The sequence below is a fragment of the Medicago sativa genome, chromosome 4 (genome assembly GCF_051527215.1).
Source record: "Medicago sativa cultivar Bolivia chromosome 4, Bolivia_mono, whole genome shotgun sequence".
NCBI classification, from domain to species: Eukaryota; Viridiplantae; Streptophyta; class Magnoliopsida; order Fabales; family Fabaceae; genus Medicago; species Medicago sativa.
In genome coordinates, this window is record NC_140752.1 from 28,444,589 (window position 1) to 28,467,145 (window position 22,557).

The following is a 22,557-nucleotide window of genomic DNA, read 5'->3' on the forward strand; positions in this document are numbered from 1 at the left end:
GAATCTAATTCCGAGTGATCCAGGACTACCCTTCAAATTCAGGCGCAGGGAATTTCCATTGACGCTTTGTTTTGCAATGACGATTAATAAAAGTCAAGGTCAATCTTTATCTCGAGTGGGAGTTTATCTTCCTAGGCCCGTGTTCACGCATGGACAACTCTATGTCGATGTCTCTCGATTTACTTCTAGAAAAGGTTTGAAGCTGCTCATATTGGATGAAGATAATAATGTTTGCAAGGAGGCCACAAATGTTGTGTATCGTGAAGTTTTTCAACAAGTATGATCATTGGTTATGTTTTAGAATTGTTGTTGCTATAACTGAGAAAACTAAAGTTGTGTACTGTTTGTAAGTCGTATTTTCTTTTGATTTCGTTGTAAGCTGTGCTGGTCATTACAGGACATGCAATTTCTATATAAGCAGATCCTCCTGCAATTGACTTTTAATTGATGCACTTTCAGGTGTAACAACCATGAGAATTTTTTTTTTACATAGTTGTTACCCTAAAATACAATATTTACATTAGAACATTGATATTGTAAAAAAATAAAAGCAAATAACAATCAGCGTTTGTGTAGCACGAACTATATTTATACACACCCGTAAAAATTCTAACGCTTGCATTCACGTACTGGGTGTCTACATCTGACGCTGACTATTTTATAAAAAAAAATACAAATATTTTAGTTTTTATGATTAATATAATACGTTATGTCAACAAATAATATACAGTACGTTGGCGTATTTTTTGCAAAAATATTACATATGCTAAGTTAAACAATGAGCAACCGTTATACTACAAATATATTTTATAATTATAAATACAAATACTTTAATCATTATGTGCGTCGTTTAGATATTTCAAAATATATACAAAATTAAGATGATATTTTTTTTATGACAAATTTAAATTATAACCACACTTATAACTTTAAGATAACATAATATAAAATCTCTACATTTGATCAAAAAAGTTTTTTATTTCCCCGTGCTTGGCACGGGTCACTATACTAGTAATTATTAATTGTGTCCCAGCAATAACTCTATATCATTACATTTTAACAATAATTTTTATACTCATTCATAATTATATAATTTTAAAATATTGAAATAATTTAATTATAAATTATTAAAAAAACGAACATTTTTATTTTATTTTTATTAATAATTCAAGAAAAAGTTAAAACTTAAAAAAACAATATAACATGAATGATGAAAAATTGCATATTTTAAATAACAACTAATCTTGTTGATTAAGGGAATAAATTTGCTTTAAGGAAATTGTTTAATGCTTATTGAATAAATTGATTATGCTTAATACTATAGCAAATTCAATACTGATTCCGACCTAACATTGTGTGAATAACTACACCATTTGACTTTTAAAAATAATTATTTGCATTAATCACGATTGGTTGTAATTGATCAGAATGCTATTAAAACTATTAATTCATATCAACCACACACATGTATAAAACAAAGGGTAAAACAATAAGGCAAAGAACAAGAAAGAAAAACAACACAAAATGACGAGGCAATACTCCTTTCTCTTGTTGGTGCTTTTTATTCTATATGTTGATGTTGATTCCTCCAAATCAGTTTCCACTACAGTTGTTGAAGTAAATGTCATTTGCAAAGAAGCCTCCAATCCTTCATATTGCTCAAATCTTCTCAACTCAAAGCCAGGAGGAGCAAAAGGTGTTGATCTTGTTCATCTTGCATATTACACAATTGATGTTGTTAATAACAATTGTACCAACACAATTAACCTATTAAGCTCATTGGTTAAAAGTGCAAACTATTATGAAATATGTTCAGATGAATTATCTGGCCCTGATAGTGTCAGGTCCAGGATTGGGGATGCAAAATTTAATTTGGATCGCATAAACTATTATTCCTTTGCTGGAGATTCAGAAGATATTACGCTTCACGTTAATGAATGTTTTATTAGTCTGCCTAAAGATAAAAAAACCAGCCCTTTACTTGCACAATATCTTGACCTTATTCGACAGGGTGGTCAAATTCTTCAAATTATAGCAAAATATTTAAATCAATGAAAATAAATTAGTTTTTTTATATGGGATAATAATATTGGTTGTTTCACAATTATTTCTTTGTATTCTACTTTTGTCTATCAGGTGATAACTCAATGAGAATAGTCTTGTAAAATGGCCATTAAAGCCAGTTTATTCAATAAAATAATTTCTCTTGAACAATTTCCCAAACTGGACGCAGTTGGGACTTTCTTTTCTAGTCCTTTTTGTGTTGTTTTCTTTTTTCCTTTTGCTCTTTTTTCCTTCCCTTTTGCATTGTAACCAAAAAAAATATATTATATTTTATTTTAAAGCAATTAACGAATCAGTATTAACTATTTGATTTGAGCATTTTGTCACCAACAATAACAATACATCATCTGAGTGTAATTAGTTATGGATATCAGCCTTTTAAATGGATTGTTGATAGACTATTTGATTTGGTTCTTGGTTTGATCATTGTTATGGAAAAATATTTGTTGGAAAATATCAACTTCTTAAATGGATTTTTGTCATTTTAAGGAGATCTCTCAACTGAAATTCGTCTGTTTCAAATACCGAACCCAACCACCATTAATTTCAAACAACACAATTTGATTTTCTTGTCTATATATTAATTAAGCTTAAATGCAATTTTGATCCTCTATTTTTAAAATTGTTAATTTTTGATACCTCATTTTTTAAAGCCAACATTTTGATCCCCTAGTTTTAAAGTCAGCAAATAATTTTGGTTCCCCTCCTCTCTGGGTGATGTGGCATGTTCATTAATGATGTGAATCCTACATGTCATTGTCACATCATTTCCAATCCATGTCATTTTAATTAAAAATTATATATTAAAATATCATAAAGTTTAATTAGAAATCAATATTGAAATTAAAAAAAAAATTGGGGAATAAAATTAAAAACCGTAATCTGTTTTTTTACTAGTGTAACGACCCGTGCCAAGCACGGGATACATTTTATTTAAATTTCTTTAACGGATTTTGCACATTGCACATTTAAATTTCTTTAACGGATTTTGCACATTAATATGTTTTTAAATACTATTTTATTTATTTAGTTTGATTTCATTCCAAAATTTTAACATTATATCATACTTTATCCTCATATTTAAAATTTAAACGATAAATCACCATTTATTGAGAACAAAAAAGTTAAATTTTACAACGATTTAACTATTTTTGTGAGAATGATTAAATAGTGGGTAAAAGTACAATTGTGCTTAAAACATGTATGATTACCTCTGATTTAGTCTACCACTCTTAATAAAATTATCTTTTTTTTTTTTACTTAATCACAATACTCTCTCTGATTGCAATAAAAAAAAGGTTAAATTACACCGGAGGTTATTTAAACTATTTAATTGTAACAAATTAGTCCTTTAGGTTCTTTTCATATATCTTACGTCTTTTAAGTTATTTAACTGTAACTTTATGTCCCGAATAACTTGCATTTTTAAGATCTGAAATCCCCAAAATTGTTACGGTAAGATAACTTAAAGGACCTCGTTGGTAATGAAAAAACGTATATGCAATTAGTTTTCTTGATTTGATAAAGAAAATATAAATTTCTGAAAAGTACCATCTATTGGAACTTGTTTCATGAGAATAAAAAAAAAACCCCACAAAATCCTCAAACTAAAACCTCCACCAAATGCGCGGAAGAAAAATGGAGGAGATCTATGTCAACCCCCTCAGGGCCCGTTTGTTACGGATTAAAATAAAAGTGATTTTGATATAAAATAATTTAGAGATTATATTTTAGAGATTATATGAAAAATCAGAATCTATTTTGCGTTTGTTTACTGTAATAAAAATCACTTTTTTTAAACAAATAATCTAGTTTGTTTGGATACAACTAAATAAAAGGGATTTTTTGTTAAAAAATTAGTTCAATCTTTTAAATTATATTTTCTCTCTCCTCTAAAAAAAATCTATTTTATTTTAAGCTGCTCCTAACAGCTTCTCATTTGAAGCTGTTTTTAGATTATTTTTAGATTTTGATTTTTTTAAAAATCTGTAACAAACGGATGCAAAACTCTTAAAAGTGATTATTTGTTTAAAAAAAGTGATTTTTTTTCTTAAAAAAACTATAACAAACGGGCTCATTAGATCTATGTTCCTAATCAAAACATGTTAGTTCTTCAACTCCTTAATGGTGATCCTAGACGTAAGGTTCAAAAATTCTTTTAGTATACTAATGTGGGATAAATGAGGCAACTAAAATAGGCAGTCTCCAGGAGAATTTGTATTTTCACTCACAAAATTGTAATTAAAAGTAAAGGTAAAAAACAAAGGTCAGAAATATTACCATTTATTAGAAAATATATTTTCTAAAAGGTTTGTGAAAAAAAAAAAATCCCTCCAACAAAATAAGCATATATTTTCTTTAGCTCTTTTTGTCTCCATAAATATATCAACATTATTCTTGTTTTTAAAGCTCTCGTAGAACTCTTGTAATCTAGCAATGTCATCGTGTTCTCTATCTGGGGCTTCAACTTACCATTTAGCCTGCTAAAAATATAAAAAAAACAAAAAAAGACACAATGATTTTACAGCTTGAATATTTCTTAGTTAAACAACCACTCTATATACCTAGGTCTTAAATAAATATTGTAAAACACGGGAACCAAAAATATGAAGTGTGAAGCAAGAAATTAGTTTGCACATATGTAAAAAAATAAATAAAAATGATAATTAATTGTGTTTTGGTCTCTCTTTTATAACAAATTCACGACAAAAGTATTTTGTTTTAAAACAAAATTTTCATGTCCCTCAATTATCTCATTTACTGTAATTTTGATTCCAACCTAAATTTTTAATTTGCTGCAAAAGTGGAGATTCTTTGTTAAAAAAAGTTGATTTTAATCCCAAATTTGTATTTTGTTTTACGAATTAAAATTTTGACAGTAAATTACCATTACGAACACAAACAATCTCCATTTTTTATGGACCAAATAGTTTGAGTGATGAAGAATAAAGTCCAATTAATCATATTCCAAGAATTATCTTTTACGTAGGTGTCAACATCATCATAAGATGGATTGACACGTATTCCAAAAAATTCTCCTAAATTTTAATTCATGCTAAATGTTAATTATTATACAGAAGCCGTTTCTAACTTCAAATTAATTTTTTTTCATAAAATACTTAGTCGATTACATTCAGATAATTTGTAATGTAATATGCGTTTCGATTAATATTTATATGGTACATTAAAAATTTGGTAGGTTACAAAATTATAATAAATAACTTGAATAAATTATATCTTGAATTTTGATTCGTTACACAATTACAATTACCTACTAATTATAAATCTTAAATGTTGTAAAACATTTTTAAGGTTATATAATTCATTTTCATAGAAGAAAATTATTTGAAATTAAAAACGGCCTTTAATTTTTTTATTTATTATAGAATTTATTTAAAGTTTAAGACACAAGTCAATATTGTAATTGATAATCTGAACCAAATTATATATTATTTCATTTTACCGGGTCAATAACACCTTCCGGGTCAACGGATGATGGAGTTGTGGGAATTATTTCAAAAAACTTATCCATTAAGTCCTAGACCAAAAAAATATGTCAACTTAGAATAAAATAAGTATATATATATATTATAATCACAACCGACATTTTTTTCTTCCAAAATATCAAATAAAATAAACTTCATAAAGTTATTAAATACCATGACAACATTGTCTTTCTCGAGACCAACTGTCTTCGAAGCATATCGGCTATGAATTGCAGGTTCCACCAAATCACTCTAATTGTTTTAACCTGCACACAAACAATAAACATTACAATTTTGTATTTCATTAAGGAAACTAATGTCTTCAAAAATTGTTTCAAACAATTAAAGTGTTACAATACCTCGAGTGTCTCAACTTTTTTAAACTTTAAAAGGATATGTGGATCATTGCTAAGCTTCATAACACGATAGCTAGTCTCATATCTAGAATTGAATCCAACACTCACGTCAACCTTAACCAATAACTTGGTACCAACCAATTGTGCAATCTCATCGGGTAAATGATGAGATGGATCACCCTGCCAAAATATCATTAGAATAAAAGTATCATACATTTGTTATTATTGTTTGTGTAGAATCATACATTTTCAAAGTAAATATAATATTAGAGCTTTGTATTATATTATAATTATATTATAATAACAGTTGAAAAATACATACGACAATGTTGTTGGATTCAATAATGTCAGAACATGATTTATTAAGCAATCCAGAAACATCTCGATCAAATAAAACAAAAAGTGCACTTCCGTTGTCATCAACTACTCGAATCTTGATTTTGAACCTGCATCAAACGGTTGGATGTATCAATAACAAACTTAAGGATATCGCCTTAAGCTGATTAAAAATCGCAAAATATTTAAGTTAGAATATACCTAGGTGTGACATGCACAACATGACGATCACACTTTTCACAAAAGTACATGTTAGAATCAGCATACACTTTTTTGTTGCATGAGCAAGAGGTGTACCACCATCCGTCGTCATCAATAATCTCACTTATTGTTCCCAAGACAATAAAAGAGGTGGCCTGCATCACCATACAAAATAACATTATACCAAAAGGCGTACCAACTTTACCAAAATAGACCTGTAAAAAAAACCTTATTAACATTCTTCAACTCGTCAATAGTGGTCCTAGGAGTAAGTTTGAGAAACTCCTCATTTACAGGTATGCGAGATGAATTTGGTAACTGGATCAATCCCGATGCAGGAGAATTTGTATTTGCACTAAGAAAGCTATAATAAAAAGTATCAATCAATAATATTATAACTTAAGTAAAAATGTTATATTAAATATATATATATGTCGCGTCATTTTTCGGAGATCAAGGCTATTTGATTAGCTTTTGACTCACTTGGTTATTTCACGACTGAACATTTTTTTAAGAAAAGGGGAAAAAAGTTCAAACTACCCCATATTTGAAAAGATTTAGGGTTCGGGGGTTAGTTACATAAAGGGAAGGTGTTAGCACCCTTTATGTCCGTAGTACTCTACGGGAACCTCTTGGTTTTATTTAAATAATGTGCTATAACTTGCTTGTTTTTGAAAAAAATGGAATTTGAAATGATTAAAAAAAGAAAGACCTAATTATCTACATTTTATTGATTTGGAAGGACGAGTGTCCTCTGCCTACGTACCCGTGAGGGATCAAAACCTCGTAGTTCGGGGTAAAAATTGACGTTTGATTGGTTGTGTGTTTTTTATTAGTTTTGAAAAAAAGGTTTTAAAAGGAAAAGCCAAATGGCAAATAAATTTGTTTGTGTTTTTTAACTTGAAAGAAAATGAACTCAAAATAAGTTAAGTTGATTGATATTTGATTAAGAAAGAAAACAAAAAAGACGTCACTTGATTTAAGATCAAGGTTTATTGTTAAAAAAAAGAGTTTTTTTTGTGATTTTTGTTATTTGCATGTTTTTGTTGTTTTTGAATAATAACTAAACCAAAGTTAAAACTATCGGAGCAAGAAAAGATAAATGCGTAGGTAACTCATGGTGGCTTTGGACCACCACAAGGACCTTTTACCTAAACTAACAAGCATAAAAGTAAACATACACCCACACACGCACACATGCACCTAAAGCTATTACATAAAAAACCTATTATACATGCTATGGTCTGCGATAAAAATAAATAAATTACATTGATGCCTATTTACATTCTAATTTATGTGCAAGAAACAAGAATAAAAATAAATTACATTAAAACCTATTTATACATTCTAAGTTCTATGTGACGAAATAAATGACTAAAAATAAAAATGAGTATGCAATGAGTAGAATAATAAACCTAAATGAAAAAAAAAATGCATGGGGATTAAATAAAAATGTGATGCTTATGAAAAGAAAGAAAAAACGTGAAAGAAATAAATTTACAGCAAAGGGGGTGTAAATAGAGTAACTAAAAGGGGGTGTAGGAATTGAAAGAAGCAGGAATTGGGCTCAGAGGGAAAGCTGGACGCGTTGGGCTTAGGTCTGAATCATGTGGACCGTTTGATTAAAAACGAAAGGCAGGGATGCGAGGGTGCATGGCAAGACATGCACCCACGCACATAGGATCATCCAGTAGTATAAATACCCCAACACCCTCTTTTCCTTCATTTTTCACTTGCTTTTCTCTCTCTTACTATCCCCTCTCACTCGGTTCTCTCTCTTTCTGTTATCCTCGTGAATTTTCCGGCGGCGGTTGGCCGGCCAGGGGTGGCGGCGCCGCCGCCGGTTACTGTTAAACCTATCCTTTTTTTTAATTTTTTGTTCAATCTCATCTATTCTTCTCCCTCACTCCGTTTTTGAGTTCAAAAATTCTAAATCCAAACTACAAAAACCCTAGATCTACAATATACAAATTAGAAAAGAAAACTACCTCTTATTTATGGAAATGGATTGATTTGTGTCCGTTTCTTCTATGTCTTACCTTTCCCGTCTGTGCTGGTTCGACTGAGTTTTGGCCAGGTTCGGTTTGTGTTGAGCGATTGGTCCTGTGGTGTTCGGTTTCGATGTTGGTGCGGGAAAACGATTCCCTTCTTCTCCCTTCCGTACTTGTGTGTTGCGGTAGACTGGCGTTTGGATTGACGGCGGCTGCGTGTACGTGCTCGCAGCTGATGTGATGTTTGTTGATTCTGATGGCCGATTCGAGTGTGTTGGTGACGGGTTGGGTTAGGCAGTAACAGGTCTTTGAAATTGAATGACTTTGGCTTAAGGTTTGGATTGGTTTATGAATGGTGCGATTAGAATTTGGTTTTATGCGATGCTGAATTGTGTTGTGCCGGTTCGATGAATTTTTTGGTTTGTGATGAATTGATTTGATGCAGGTTTATGTTAGATGAATTTCGGCCTCCTGGGAACTCCGTGCCTTCAAATTTTGTTCCCCTTTTGCGTGTGATTCTGCAGACTCTATTTATAGTGTTAGCATTAGGGTTCCAAAAGCAACTGAATGCCTTGGCTTGGGGGAGAATGAACGGTATCTGTTGCAGATGAGGGTGGACTGAACTGGATTGGAATGAAAAACGCGTACAGGCTGTATTTGGTGCATTGGGACTTTTTTTTTGGATTTTTATGAATAAATAATAAATAATAAAAAAAATAAAATAATAATAATAGAAATAATGAAATATGAAAATAAAATAGAAAATATAAAAAAATGATTACACAGACTTTTGGATCTATCTAAAAAAAGAAATAATTAATTATAAAAAAGAAAATGAATGACTAATTAAAATAAAAATAACTAATTAAAATAAAAAAAATCAAATTAATTTAAACAAGATAAAAGATGGAAATAACGACTAAAAAAGAAGAGAGAGTCCGACTCGGGACTAAAAATGAGGTATTTTAAAATACCTCTCTGTCGAATTTTTCACCGAAAAGTCAGAGACTTAATCAGGTCAAAGGACACGTGTCGGTGTGTGAATGTAGGATTCTTAGGTCAAAAATTGGGGTATGACAATATATATATATATATATATATATATATATATATATATATATATATATATATATATATATATATATATATATATATATATATATATATATATATATATATATACCTTTTCCTTAGTACCTTTGTTTCACCAATTTCAGGATTGAATGTGATTCTAGTGGAAGAAAATGCATTTTGCAATGCTGGTTTTCCTATCATTAAGATATAAAAGTATATGAATCAAGTGTGTGTGTGTACACACACACACACACACACACACACACACACACACACGTATAAACAAACAATCACAATTGCTAGTCATAAATTATTACCTTGAAACAATTTAACTTTTGCCAACATAATGACTACAACAACATTTTGAGATTCGCCGGACGATAGGAAAGAGTTCAGCTCTTCAACATACTCTCCAAAAAGAGTACATTTAAAACGGTACCTATTTTAAATTGTCAAATGTTATACATATATTAATAAAAATACTATAATACAGGTCTTGAAAAATTACAATTACAAAAAAAATCAAACCTACCCATTTGAATCCAATTCAATGACATTCATTTTAGTTTTTACACCATCTCTTTTGTACTCTCTTTCAACTCCAACTCCAGTCATGACTCCAATTACATCTGCATATATAACACACATTAAAATATCGATCAAATTACTATTTATTATTAAAAGAATATAACGTACAATTGAATCATATTAAACAAAACATTTTATTAATTCAAAAAATAAATTATTGTGTTATTTTTGTAAGCAAAAATAATATTTTAAAAAATCTACATGAAGAAAATTATAGTCACTTACCAACCAAGTAGTTGTTGTCGCAAGATTCATTGAAAACATTAGGTGCAGGTGTAAACGAATACACGTTAGTTGGGACCAAAACAGTTTCAGATAGTTTGACTATTGTGTTGATTGTGAAATTCAATTTGTATTCGCTGCGTGATGGTCGATACGAACCACTGTTGCAAGCAACATCAAATGAGGAAATCATGAAAACCATTCCCTCTTGGAGCTGCTCCTTGAACTTGTAGATCAATGTTCTTCGTATAGACGCACCAATTCGATCACCCTAGATAAAAAAGATGAGAACACTATACTTTAAACAAAAAAATACTTAAAACCAAAACAAAACAAAAAAACGATATGAAAAAGGTACCTTTCGATCCATTAGAACCAACTCCATGGAAAATGGTAGTTTTTTATTTTTGTAGTGTTGAACAAACCAAGCACGAACAACCCTCACAACCAATATCCACGATTGTTTTCATGGCGAAACATCAGAGATGAAGTCGTGTTTCGTAGACATTTTCCTTTGCAGTAGAAAAATTACAGAAATAGTTTAGAATATAGATATAAGAGCACCAGAGAACGGAAAAAAAGAAGAACTATATTTTGTGATTGTTGTATACTCGTACCCAAAAGCGCTACTATTTATATATAAAAATTGTACCATAACGGTTAATATAAATTAATTATCAATTTGACCGTTTTAAAATTAATATTATCAACGTCTTTAATATTATAAAATGTGCATTAAACGATTAAATTATATTTCATGTAACGTACAAAAAATTAACTTCATAACATTTGAAATTTAATTTAATATTTAATAATATCTTACAAATAATTATGTAATATAGTTTTGTAACGAACAAAAATTAATTATATAACCTTAAAAACTAATTAATACAATTAATTTTTTAATTAGTAGGTTAATGCCTTAGTGTAACGGACCAAAATTCAAAATATAATTTATTCATTCTATCAAAAAAATATATAATTTATTCAATTTATTTATTATAATTTTGTAACCAACCAAATTTTTAATGTACCGTATAAATGTTAATCGAATACTAATTATATTAATAATTATTTGATTTGTAACGTTCAAATTTTTATTGTAACATTTAAATTTTAATCGAAACAATAATTATATTAATAATTATCTGATTGTAACCAACTATTTACTTTATGTACAATTTAATGTTAAATAAAAAACGGTTTTTAATAATAATTAAAACGATTAAGCTTGTATTAAAAATTAGGAGGAATTTTGGGAACATATGCCAAGTAGACTTTTGATGAGGTGGACATCCTTAGAGGAAAGGAATTTGAAATAGGCTATTTCTAAGAACTCTAAATTGTTAGTATAAAGATATGAGCAAGACTTGGGACTTAACACTATACAGTTACAAATACCAGCCACAAGGAATGGTTTAGCAAGGTGTTGGAAGATAGTTAAGCTGTGTTTGAATGGAGGGTTTATTTTTTTTTCTTTCTAAATTATGGAAATTATAAAATGTTTTATATAAGATGAGAACACTATACTTTAAACAAAAAAATACTTAAAACAAAAACAAAACAAAAAAACGATATGAAAAAGGTACCTTTCGATCCATTAGAACCAACTCCATGGAAAATGGTAGTTTTTTATTTTTGTAGTGTTGAACAAACCAAGCACGAACAACCCTCACAACCAATATCCACGATTGTTTTCATGGCGAAACATCAGAGATGAAGTCGTGTTTCGTAGACATTTTCCTTTGCAGTAGAAAAATTACAGAAATAGTTTAGAATATAGATATAAGAGCACCAGAGAACGGAAAAAAAGAAGAACTATATTTTGTGATTGTTGTATACTCGTACCCAAAAGCGCTACTATTTATATATAAAAATTGTACCATAACGGTTAATATAAATTAATTATCAATTTGACCGTTTTAAAATTAATATTATCAACGTCTTTAATATTATAAAATGTGCATTAAACGATTAAATTATATTTCATGTAACGTACAAAAAATTAACTTCATAACATTTGAAATTTAATTTAATATTTAATAATATCTTACAAATAATTATGTAATATAGTTTTGTAACGAACAAAAATTAATTATATAACCTTAAAAACTAATTAATACAATTAATTTTTTAATTAGTAGGTTAATGCCTTAGTGTAACGGACCAAAATTCAAAATATAATTTATTCATTCTATCAAAAAAATATATAATTTATTCAATTTATTTATTATAATTTTGTAACCAACCAAATTTTTAATGTACCGTATAAATGTTAATCGAATACTAATTATATTAATAATTATTTGATTTGTAACGTTCAAATTTTTATTGTAACATTTAAATTTTAATCGAAACAATAATTATATTAATAATTATCTGATTGTAACCAACTATTTACTTTATGTACAATTTAATGTTAAATAAAAAACGGTTTTTAATAATAATTAAAACGATTAAGCTTGTATTAAAAATTAGGAGGAATTTTGGGAACATATGCCAAGTAGACTTTTGATGAGGTGGACATCCTTAGAGGAAAGGAATTTGAAATAGGCTATTTCTAAGAACTCTAAATTGTTAGTATAAAGATATGAGCAAGACTTGGGACTTAACACTATACAGTTACAAATACCAGCCACAAGGAATGGTTTAGCAAGGTGTTGGAAGATAGTTAAGGTGTGTTTGAATGGAGGGTTTATTTTTTTTTCTTTCTAAATTATGGAAATTATAAAATGTTTTATATAAGATGAGAACACTATACTTTAAACAAAAAAATACTTAAAACAAAAACAAAACAAAAAAACGATATGAAAAAGGTACCTTTCGATCCATTAGAACCAACTCCATGGAAAATGGTAGTTTTTTATTTTTGTAGTGTTGAACAAACCAAGCACGAACAACCCTCACAACCAATATCCACGATTGTTTTCATGGCGAAACATCAGAGATGAAGTCGTGTTTCGTAGACATTTTCCTTTGCAGTAGAAAAATTACAGAAATAGTTTAGAATATAGATATAAGAGCACCAGAGAACGGAAAAAAAGAAGAACTATATTTTGTGATTGTTGTATACTCGTACCCAAAAGCGCTACTATTTATATATAAAAATTGTACCATAACGGTTAATATAAATTAATTATCAATTTGACCGTTTTAAAATTAATATTATCAACGTCTTTAATATTATAAAATGTGCATTAAACGATTAAATTATATTTCATGTAACGTACAAAAAATTAACTTCATAACATTTGAAATTTAATTTAATATTTAATAATATCTTACAAATAATTATGTAATATAGTTTTGTAACGAACAAAAATTAATTATATAACCTTAAAAACTAATTAATACAATTAATTTTTTAATTAGTAGGTTAATGCCTTAGTGTAACGGACCAAAATTCAAAATATAATTTATTCATTCTATCAAAAAAATATATAATTTATTCAATTTATTTATTATAATTTTGTAACCAACCAAATTTTTAATGTACCGTATAAATGTTAATCGAATACTAATTATATTAATAATTATTTGATTTGTAACGTTCAAATTTTTATTGTAACATTTAAATTTTAATCGAAACAATAATTATATTAATAATTATCTGATTGTAACCAACTATTTACTTTATGTACAATTTAATGTTAAATAAAAAACGGTTTTTAATAATAATTAAAACGATTAAGCTTGTATTAAAAATTAGGAGGAATTTTGGGAACATATGCCATGTAGACTTTTGATGAGGTGGACATCCTTAGAGGAAAGGAATTTGAAATAGGCTATTTCTAAGAACTCTAAATTGTTAGTATAAAGATATGAGCAAGACTTGGGACTTAACACTATACAGTTACAAATACCAGCCACAAGGAATGGTTTAGCAAGGTGTTGGAAGATAGTTAAGGTGTGTTTGAATGGAGGGTTTATTTTTTTTTCTTTCTAAATTATGGAAATTATAAAATGTTTTATATAAGATGAGAACACTATACTTTAAACAAAAAAATACTTAAAACAAAAACAAAACAAAAAAACGATATGAAAAAGGTACCTTTCGATCCATTAGAACCAACTCCATGGAAAATGGTAGTTTTTTATTTTTGTAGTGTTGAACAAACCAAGCACGAACAACCCTCACAACCAATATCCACGATTGTTTTCATGGCGAAACATCAGAGATGAAGTCGTGTTTCGTAGACATTTTCCTTTGCAGTAAAAAAATTACAGAAATAGTTTAGAATATAGATATAAGAGCACCAGAGAACGGAAAAAAAGAAGAACTATATTTTGTGATTGTTGTATACTCGTACCCAAAAGCGCTACTATTTATATATAAAAATTGTACCATAACGGTTAATATAAATTAATTATCAATTTGACCGTTTTAAAATTAATATTATCAACGTCTTTAATATTATAAAATGTGCATTAAACGATTAAATTATATTTCATGTAACGTACAAAAAATTAACTTCATAACATTTGAAATTTAATTTAATATTTAATAATATCTTACAAATAATTATGTAATATAGTTTTGTAACGAACAAAAATTAATTATATAACCTTAAAAACTAATTAATACAATTAATTTTTTAATTAGTAGGTTAATGCCTTAGTGTAACGGACCAAAATTCAAAATATAATTTATTCATTCTATCAAAAAAATATATAATTTATTCAATTTATTTATTATAATTTTGTAACCAACCAAATTTTTAATGTACCGTATAAATGTTAATCGAATACTAATTATATTAATAATTATTTGATTTGTAACGTTCAAATTTTTATTGTAACATTTAAATTTTAATCGAAACAATAATTATATTAATAATTATCTGATTGTAACCAACTATTTACTTTATGTACAATTTAATGTTAAATAAAAAACGGTTTTTAATAATAATTAAAACGATTAAGCTTGTATTAAAAATTAGGAGGAATTTTGGGAACATATGCCAAGTAGACTTTTGATGAGGTGGACATCCTTAGAGGAAAGGAATTTGAAATAGGCTATTTCTAAGAACTCTAAATTGTTAGTATAAAGATATGAGCAAGACTTGGGACTTAACACTATACAGTTACAAATACCAGCCACAAGGAATGGTTTAGCAAGGTGTTGGAAGATAGTTAAGGTGTGTTTGAATGGAGGGTTTATTTTTTTTTCTTTCTAAATTATGGAAATTATAAAATGTTTTATATAAGATGAGAACACTATACTTTAAACAAAAAAATACTTAAAACAAAAACAAAACAAAAAAACGATATGAAAAAGGTACCTTTCGATCCATTAGAACCAACTCCATGGAAAATGGTAGTTTTTTATTTTTGTAGTGTTGAACAAACCAAGCACGAACAACCCTCACAACCAATATCCACGATTGTTTTCATGGCGAAACATCAGAGATGAAGTCGTGTTTCGTAGACATTTTCCTTTGCAGTAGAAAAATTACAGAAATAGTTTAGAATATAGATATAAGAGCACCAGAGAACGGAAAAAAAGAAGAACTATATTTTGTGATTGTTGTATACTCGTACCCAAAAGCGCTACTATTTATATATAAAAATTGTACCATAACGGTTAATATAAATTAATTATCAATTTGACCGTTTTAAAATTAATATTATCAACGTCTTTAATATTATAAAATGTGCATTAAACGATTAAATTATATTTCATGTAACGTACAAAAAATTAACTTCATAACATTTGAAATTTAATTTAATATTTAATAATATCTTACAAATAATTATGTAATATAGTTTTGTAACGAACAAAAATTAATTATATAACCTTAAAAACTAATTAATACAATTAATTTTTTAATTAGTAGGTTAATGCCTTAGTGTAACGGACCAAAATTCAAAATATAATTTATTCATTCTATCAAAAAAATATATAATTTATTCAATTTATTTATTATAATTTTGTAACCAACCAAATTTTTAATGTACCGTATAAATGTTAATCGAATACTAATTATATTAATAATTATTTGATTTGTAACGTTCAAATTTTTATTGTAACATTTAAATTTTAATCGAAACAATAATTATATTAATAATTATCTGATTGTAACCAACTATTTACTTTATGTACAATTTAATGTTAAATAAAAAACGGTTTTTAATAATAATTAAAACGATTAAGCTTGTATTAAAAATTAGGAGGAATTATGGGAACATATGCCATGTAGACTTTTGATGAGGTGGACATCCTTAGAGGAAAGGAATTTGAAATAGGCTATTTCTAAGAACTCTAAATTGTTAGTATAAAGATATGAGCAAGACTTGGGACTTAACACTATACAGTTACAAATACCAGCCACAAGGAATGGTTTAGCAAGGTGTTGGAAGATAGTTAAGGTGTGTTTGAATGGAGGGTTTATTTTTTTTTCTTTCTAAATTATGGAAATTATAAAATGTTTTATATAAGATGAGAACACTATACTTTAAACAAAAAAATACTTAAAACAAAAACAAAACAAAAAAACGATATGAAAAAGGTACCTTTCGATCCATTAGAACCAACTCCATGGAAAATGGTAGTTTTTTATTTTTGTAGTGTTGAACAAACCAAGCACGAACAACCCTCACAACCAATATCCACGATTGTTTTCATGGCGAAACATCAGAGATGAAGTCGTGTTTCGTAGACATTTTCCTTTGCAGTAAAAAAATTACAGAAATAGTTTAGAATATAGATATAAGAGCACCAGAGAACGGAAAAAAAGAAGAACTATATTTTGTGATTGTTGTATACTCGTACCCAAAAGCGCTACTATTTATATATAAAAATTGTACCATAACGGTTAATATAAATTAATTATCAATTTGACCGTTTTAAAATTAATATTATCAACGTCTTTAATATTATAAAATGTGCATTAAACGATTAAATTATATTTCATGTAACGTACAAAAAATTAACTTCATAACATTTGAAATTTAATTTAATATTTAATAATATCTTACAAATAATTATGTAATATAGTTTTGTAACGAACAAAAATTAATTATATAACCTTAAAAACTAATTAATACAATTAATTTTTTAATTAGTAGGTTAATGCCTTAGTGTAACGGACCAAAATTCAAAATATAATTTATTCATTCTATCAAAAAAATATATAATTTATTCAATTTATTTATTATAATTTTGTAACCAACCAAATTTTTAATGTACCGTATAAATGTTAATCGAATACTAATTATATTAATAATTATTTGATTTGTAACGTTCAAATTTTTATTGTAACATTTAAATTTTAATCGAAACAATAATTATATTAATAATTATCTGATTGTAACCAACTATTTACTTTATGTACAATTTAATGTTAAATAAAAAACGGTTTTTAATAATAATTAAAATGATTAAGCTTGTATTAAAAATTAGGAGGAATTTTGGGAACATATGCCAAGTAGACTTTTGATGAGGTGGACATCCTTAGAGGAAAGGAATTTGAAATAGGCTATTTCTAAGAACTCTAAATTGTTAGTATAAAGATTCCCGAATTCTCAAAGTGAAGAATACAAGAACATATCCAGATATGTTCATGTTCCTTCGAGATTCCTTTTTGCTGAGAGGATTTAATTTAAAAAGTGTGTTCATTTAAGCAAAGTGTTTTAGTGATTTTGTATCGATTGTGTTGATTCTAATAAAATATTATTATGGTTATAATTAGAGGCCCATTGGATAACAAGAATGCATGCACGATGCAATTTTGCTTGAATTTGTTATTGCAAGCTGTTGGTGAAGGCAATTGTATGCAATATTGAATTCGTGATGGTTAGAAATTTGTTGTTCACACTTATTGAAAGCCTGAAAAACACCATTAAAATACGTAAATGCTCCGGCGGCAGTTAACTGCCGATGCAAGAACAGGTTGCAGCTATGCATTAGGAGTTTTGGGTTTTGCATTAGGAGTTTTGGGTTTTCAATTTCTTCCATATGCATGTGTTCAGGGGGAGTAATGGAATGAATTCTACTCTTTACCCAAATAGTATTGTTCAGTCCCAAAGTAAATTACTTATATACCCTTACGCATGTTAACTCACGCCACGCAAGTTAACATGCGTTAGTTATAACGGTAACGCAACTTAAGTTGCGCAGCGTGACTTAAGTTGCGCAGCGTTACTTAAGTTGGTTATCAGCAACATAGCAACACAGAACCCTCATTTCCCAACATTTCCAAAGACGAAAATTGCACCCCAAAATTCGAATTTCATCAATCTTGCGCCATTCAAAGCAAATTTCATCCAAAACATCAAGTAAGTGATGATTATCCTAATTCTTTGCATTATTTTGGTTGAAATTTTCGAATTTGTGTAGAAATTGGACATTTTTATGTTTTTTAAAATTTTGCTTGCATGTTAGTTTTGATGATTGTTAGTGACGAATTAACTTAGGAACTGTTGTTTAGATGTTGTTTAGGGTACAATGTGGTAGTTTAGGGTTTTGAAAATGCCAGATTAAATAGTTGTTTGAAAAATGCACACTACGTGTTCGGTGAAATGTCTCAATGATAATTTTTTTTGTTTTATTGGATTGTTAATGATGTAATTAGTTAGAGTTATGTTTGTTAATGTTGATTATAGTTAATTTGAATGCAATTTGGTAGTTTATGGATTCAAATGACAATGTCGACATTATAGTGTTGTTGTTGTATTGTTAAAGATTACACGTGTGTTGCTGTCGAAATTATGTGAAAATGTGTTAAATATTTTTTGATTTTTGTGCAGATATGTCTGAGCAGGAGAGGCCTGATAGGCTTAGGTTAGGGAGGATGGCCCCTACTAGTAGTGCACGTAGGGAGAAGCAAGCACTACAGCCCCCGGAGGGTCGAGGTCGAGGGAGAGTGGGGGCCACGAGTCTTGCTACTGTTGATGCTGCGGGGGGATCGACGTCACAGACGGGTGCATCCCAGATTGTGGACCCGCCACAGTATAAGCGTCAGTTTGAGGAGCTAGCCTATCAGGATCAGCATTATCAGGAGCAGGATGGATTTCAGCCAGGTTATCACTATCAGGAGGGGTATGAGTATCACCCTCAGTTTCACGAGGGGTATCAGCCTGAGCATCAGTTTGTCGACCCTCCTTAGCAGCAGCAGCATCCTGAGCAGCCTCAGCAGCAGGATCCTGAGCAGCAACATGCAGAGCCTGTTATGGAGGACGAGGATGGGGGCTTTCCAGGGGGCCTTACGAGTTGTCACTTTTACCGGACTTCGGTAAACACGTGGCATGCAAGCTCTGGAACGATAGATCAGTAAGTATAAATTGCTTTATTTAATTTAATGATATTTTACTATTATGTGAAGTTTATTTTACGTATAATATGTTATGTTTTTTAAATTTAAGTATAACTACGTAGAATATGTTATGTTATATATAGTTTATTCTTAGGTCAAAGTTTATGTTACGTAGAATATATATACTTTATTATTTCATGTTTAAGTTTATGTTACGTAGAATATATATATATATATATATATATATATATATATATATATATATAGTTTATTATTTCATGTTTATTTTACGTAGAATATTTATAGTTTATTATTTCATTTTTATTTTACATATTTAATTTTTTTTTTTGTATTTCAGTTGCAAGTGCATCGTAAGATGAAAGACATCTCACACGGGAGGAAACTGAAGCTTGCTTCCTTGTCCCTTCCGTTGCCGGTAGATGCTAACCCTTGGTTCTGGGAACCACTTGATAGATCGGGTCTAAGGCCCCTCCTTCTGACTGGGTACGACAACATCTCCCACGGATTAGTGTGTGCCATGGCTAAGAGATGGCATCAGGAGACCAAGAGCTTCCATCTGCCTGTTGGGGAGATGACCATCACACTGGATGATGTTGCTTGTCTCCTAAGCATCCCCGTCGCTGGATGGCTCATTCATGAGGAGGATTTAGATCATGACGCAGCTATGGATATGCTGGTGACCCACCTGTTGTTCCCGGTGGAGGCTGCGGTTGGGTATGTGACTGATTTTGGTGCATCTGTCTCTTACACGGCCCTGAAAGACCAGTATGACCACCTGTTGAACAGGTGTAACCATTTTCTGGGGGAGGATTTATCAGAGGAGGAGGAGTAGGAGCTGAGTCGTATTAGGCCCGCCTGTGTGAAGGCGTTTTTGTTGCTCTTGCTTGGCTACACCCTTTTTGCCGGCAAGAACAGCAAAACCATTAGTCTGCTGTGGATGCTTGCCATTCGGGATTTGGCTAACATAGGCACGTGGTCATGGGGCGCGATGGGACTTGCTTTCTTGCATGAGCAGCTGAATCTTACCTTAGACGCAAATGTTGGCTTAGTTGGTGGTTAGGTAATATATTTTTTCCTCTTTTTTTAAGTTAAACATAAATGTATAGTTGCTTGTATGACATGTATATATTTTGTCTCTTTGTATTTGCAGGGATGGGTTATAGCTCACTTCAGACATGTGGTTCCAAGGTCCAGATATGTAGATTACGACCGGGAGGAACCGTATGTGGGTAGATGGAAACCTCAAAGGGGGTTTCCTGATGCTGACCACTTTAGAGGCTTGTTGGACTCGATGGAGCATTGTCATGTCACCTGGAGGCCGTACGAGCACCGACGAGACGTGACGCCTTTTCAGGACGTGTGCTGGTACTCCGGATAGATCACGGCCGGCAGTTAGAGGATGGTGCGTCACTTGCCGGAGCAGGTGCTGAGGCAGTACAGACATGTTCAGAAGGTTCCCCGACCTCCTACTGCGGTTATGCCTCTTGCCCCAGCAGATGTGGCTGCTGCCTTCTTGGAGTTTGCTCTGCATGTCGTTCCCCACCAGCAGAGGGGTGCCTAGGTCCCAGACGACGAGCCTTGGAAGCATTCAGATAGGTACGTCAGGTGGTTCTACCGTGTGTCCCATCCTCTCATCGTCAACCCTGCTCCAGAGCCTGATATTGTCATTCTGAGACCTGTCTACCAGGATATTCTTGTTGACCAGGAGTGGGCCAGACATCTTCCTGATCCATTGCAGGTCATCGGCAGCATGAGAGAGAGAGAGTGGAGCATGTGATGGAGATTCCAGAGGTGGTTTCTAATCCACTCTTCTTTGGCATTTTGGAGGGCCTTCGTACCGACAATAGCGTGTTTGAGCAGCAGCCGGTTCCGAGGAGGAGGTCTAGGAGTCCACAGGAGGACCAATAGTGTCTTATTTTAGGATTACATTTTATGACTTTTTGGATATATTTGTAGTATCTTATCGAATTTTTGGTTGTTACATTTAGGTCTGGCATTTTGTATGGTATTTACATTTGCGCAGTTGCGCCTCTTTATGACATTTGCGTTAATTTTCTTTAAAATTGCATTTCTAAATTATTATTGAATGAATGCATGTTCTCTAAATTAAGAGTTTTGGTTGAATCAATGAATGCATGTACTATAAACAGGGAATGAAGGAACAAGACAGTAGCTAGTGCCACTGCCATTCTGTTCTAGTGCCACTGCCAGTCTGTTCTGCTGCAAGTTGTGCACCAGCAGCAGCGTGAGTTAAGTCACGCTAGTTTTAGTACTAGCATGAGTTAAGTTGCGCTAGTGTTAAAACTAGCGTGAGTTAAGTCACGCAAAAAATCCTAGGCATGGGCTTGCTCTGAACCATGGTTTACACTAGTGTGACTAAAGATACGCTACGTGACTTAAGTCACGTGATATTTTGTACTAGCGTAAGTTAAGTTGCGCTACGTAACTTAAGTTACGTACGTTTTGTACTTGCGCAAGTTAAGTTGCGTAGGGTCATATGTGTAATTTACTTTGGGAGTGAGCAAAACTGTTTGGGTAAAGAGCAGAATTCTAATGGAATATTGTTAGTAGTCACTCATAGGCGGTTATATTGAGGGGGAGTGAATCTATGGTGTTTGCTTGAAAATGCTCAAACTGTTTAACTGGATGTGGAATATGATGTGCTAAACATCTACTTGTCAGTCTTCTGTAAGTATGAGAAATTTATTTTTTTCCCTTGTTGATATGCTGAGTGGTGTTCGTGTTTGATGTTGTACAAGATGTTGGAACATCCAATTATACGTGGGAATTTATTTTTCCTTGATAGTAGCATAGAAATTTATTTTTCCTCTGCTTTGTCTATGATGTTAGTGATATCTGCTTTATGAGGTATCCCATATTTTTGTGCACATTCCTAAATCTCTTTAGTGATACTGATGTATCTTTTAATTGGATGTTCTCTCTGAAAGTATTCACTGAAAATTAT

At 30.4% G+C, this 22,557-nt stretch overlaps 1 long non-coding RNA gene and 1 pseudogene across 1 annotated transcript; one reads left to right on the forward strand and one right to left on the reverse strand.

Annotated features, from left to right (window-relative positions):
* Nucleotides 1-6,013: 6,013 nt before the first annotated feature.
* On the reverse strand, nt 6,014-10,825 carry LOC146927504 (replication protein A 70 kDa DNA-binding subunit A-like; annotated as a pseudogene).
* On the forward strand, nt 7,125-9,268 carry LOC146927505 (uncharacterized). Its single transcript, XR_015005695.1, has 2 exons — nt 7,125-8,788; nt 8,879-9,268. It is a non-coding gene; the product is annotated as an uncharacterized LOC146927505 (long non-coding RNA).
* Nucleotides 10,826-22,557: the final 11,732 nt, after the last annotated feature.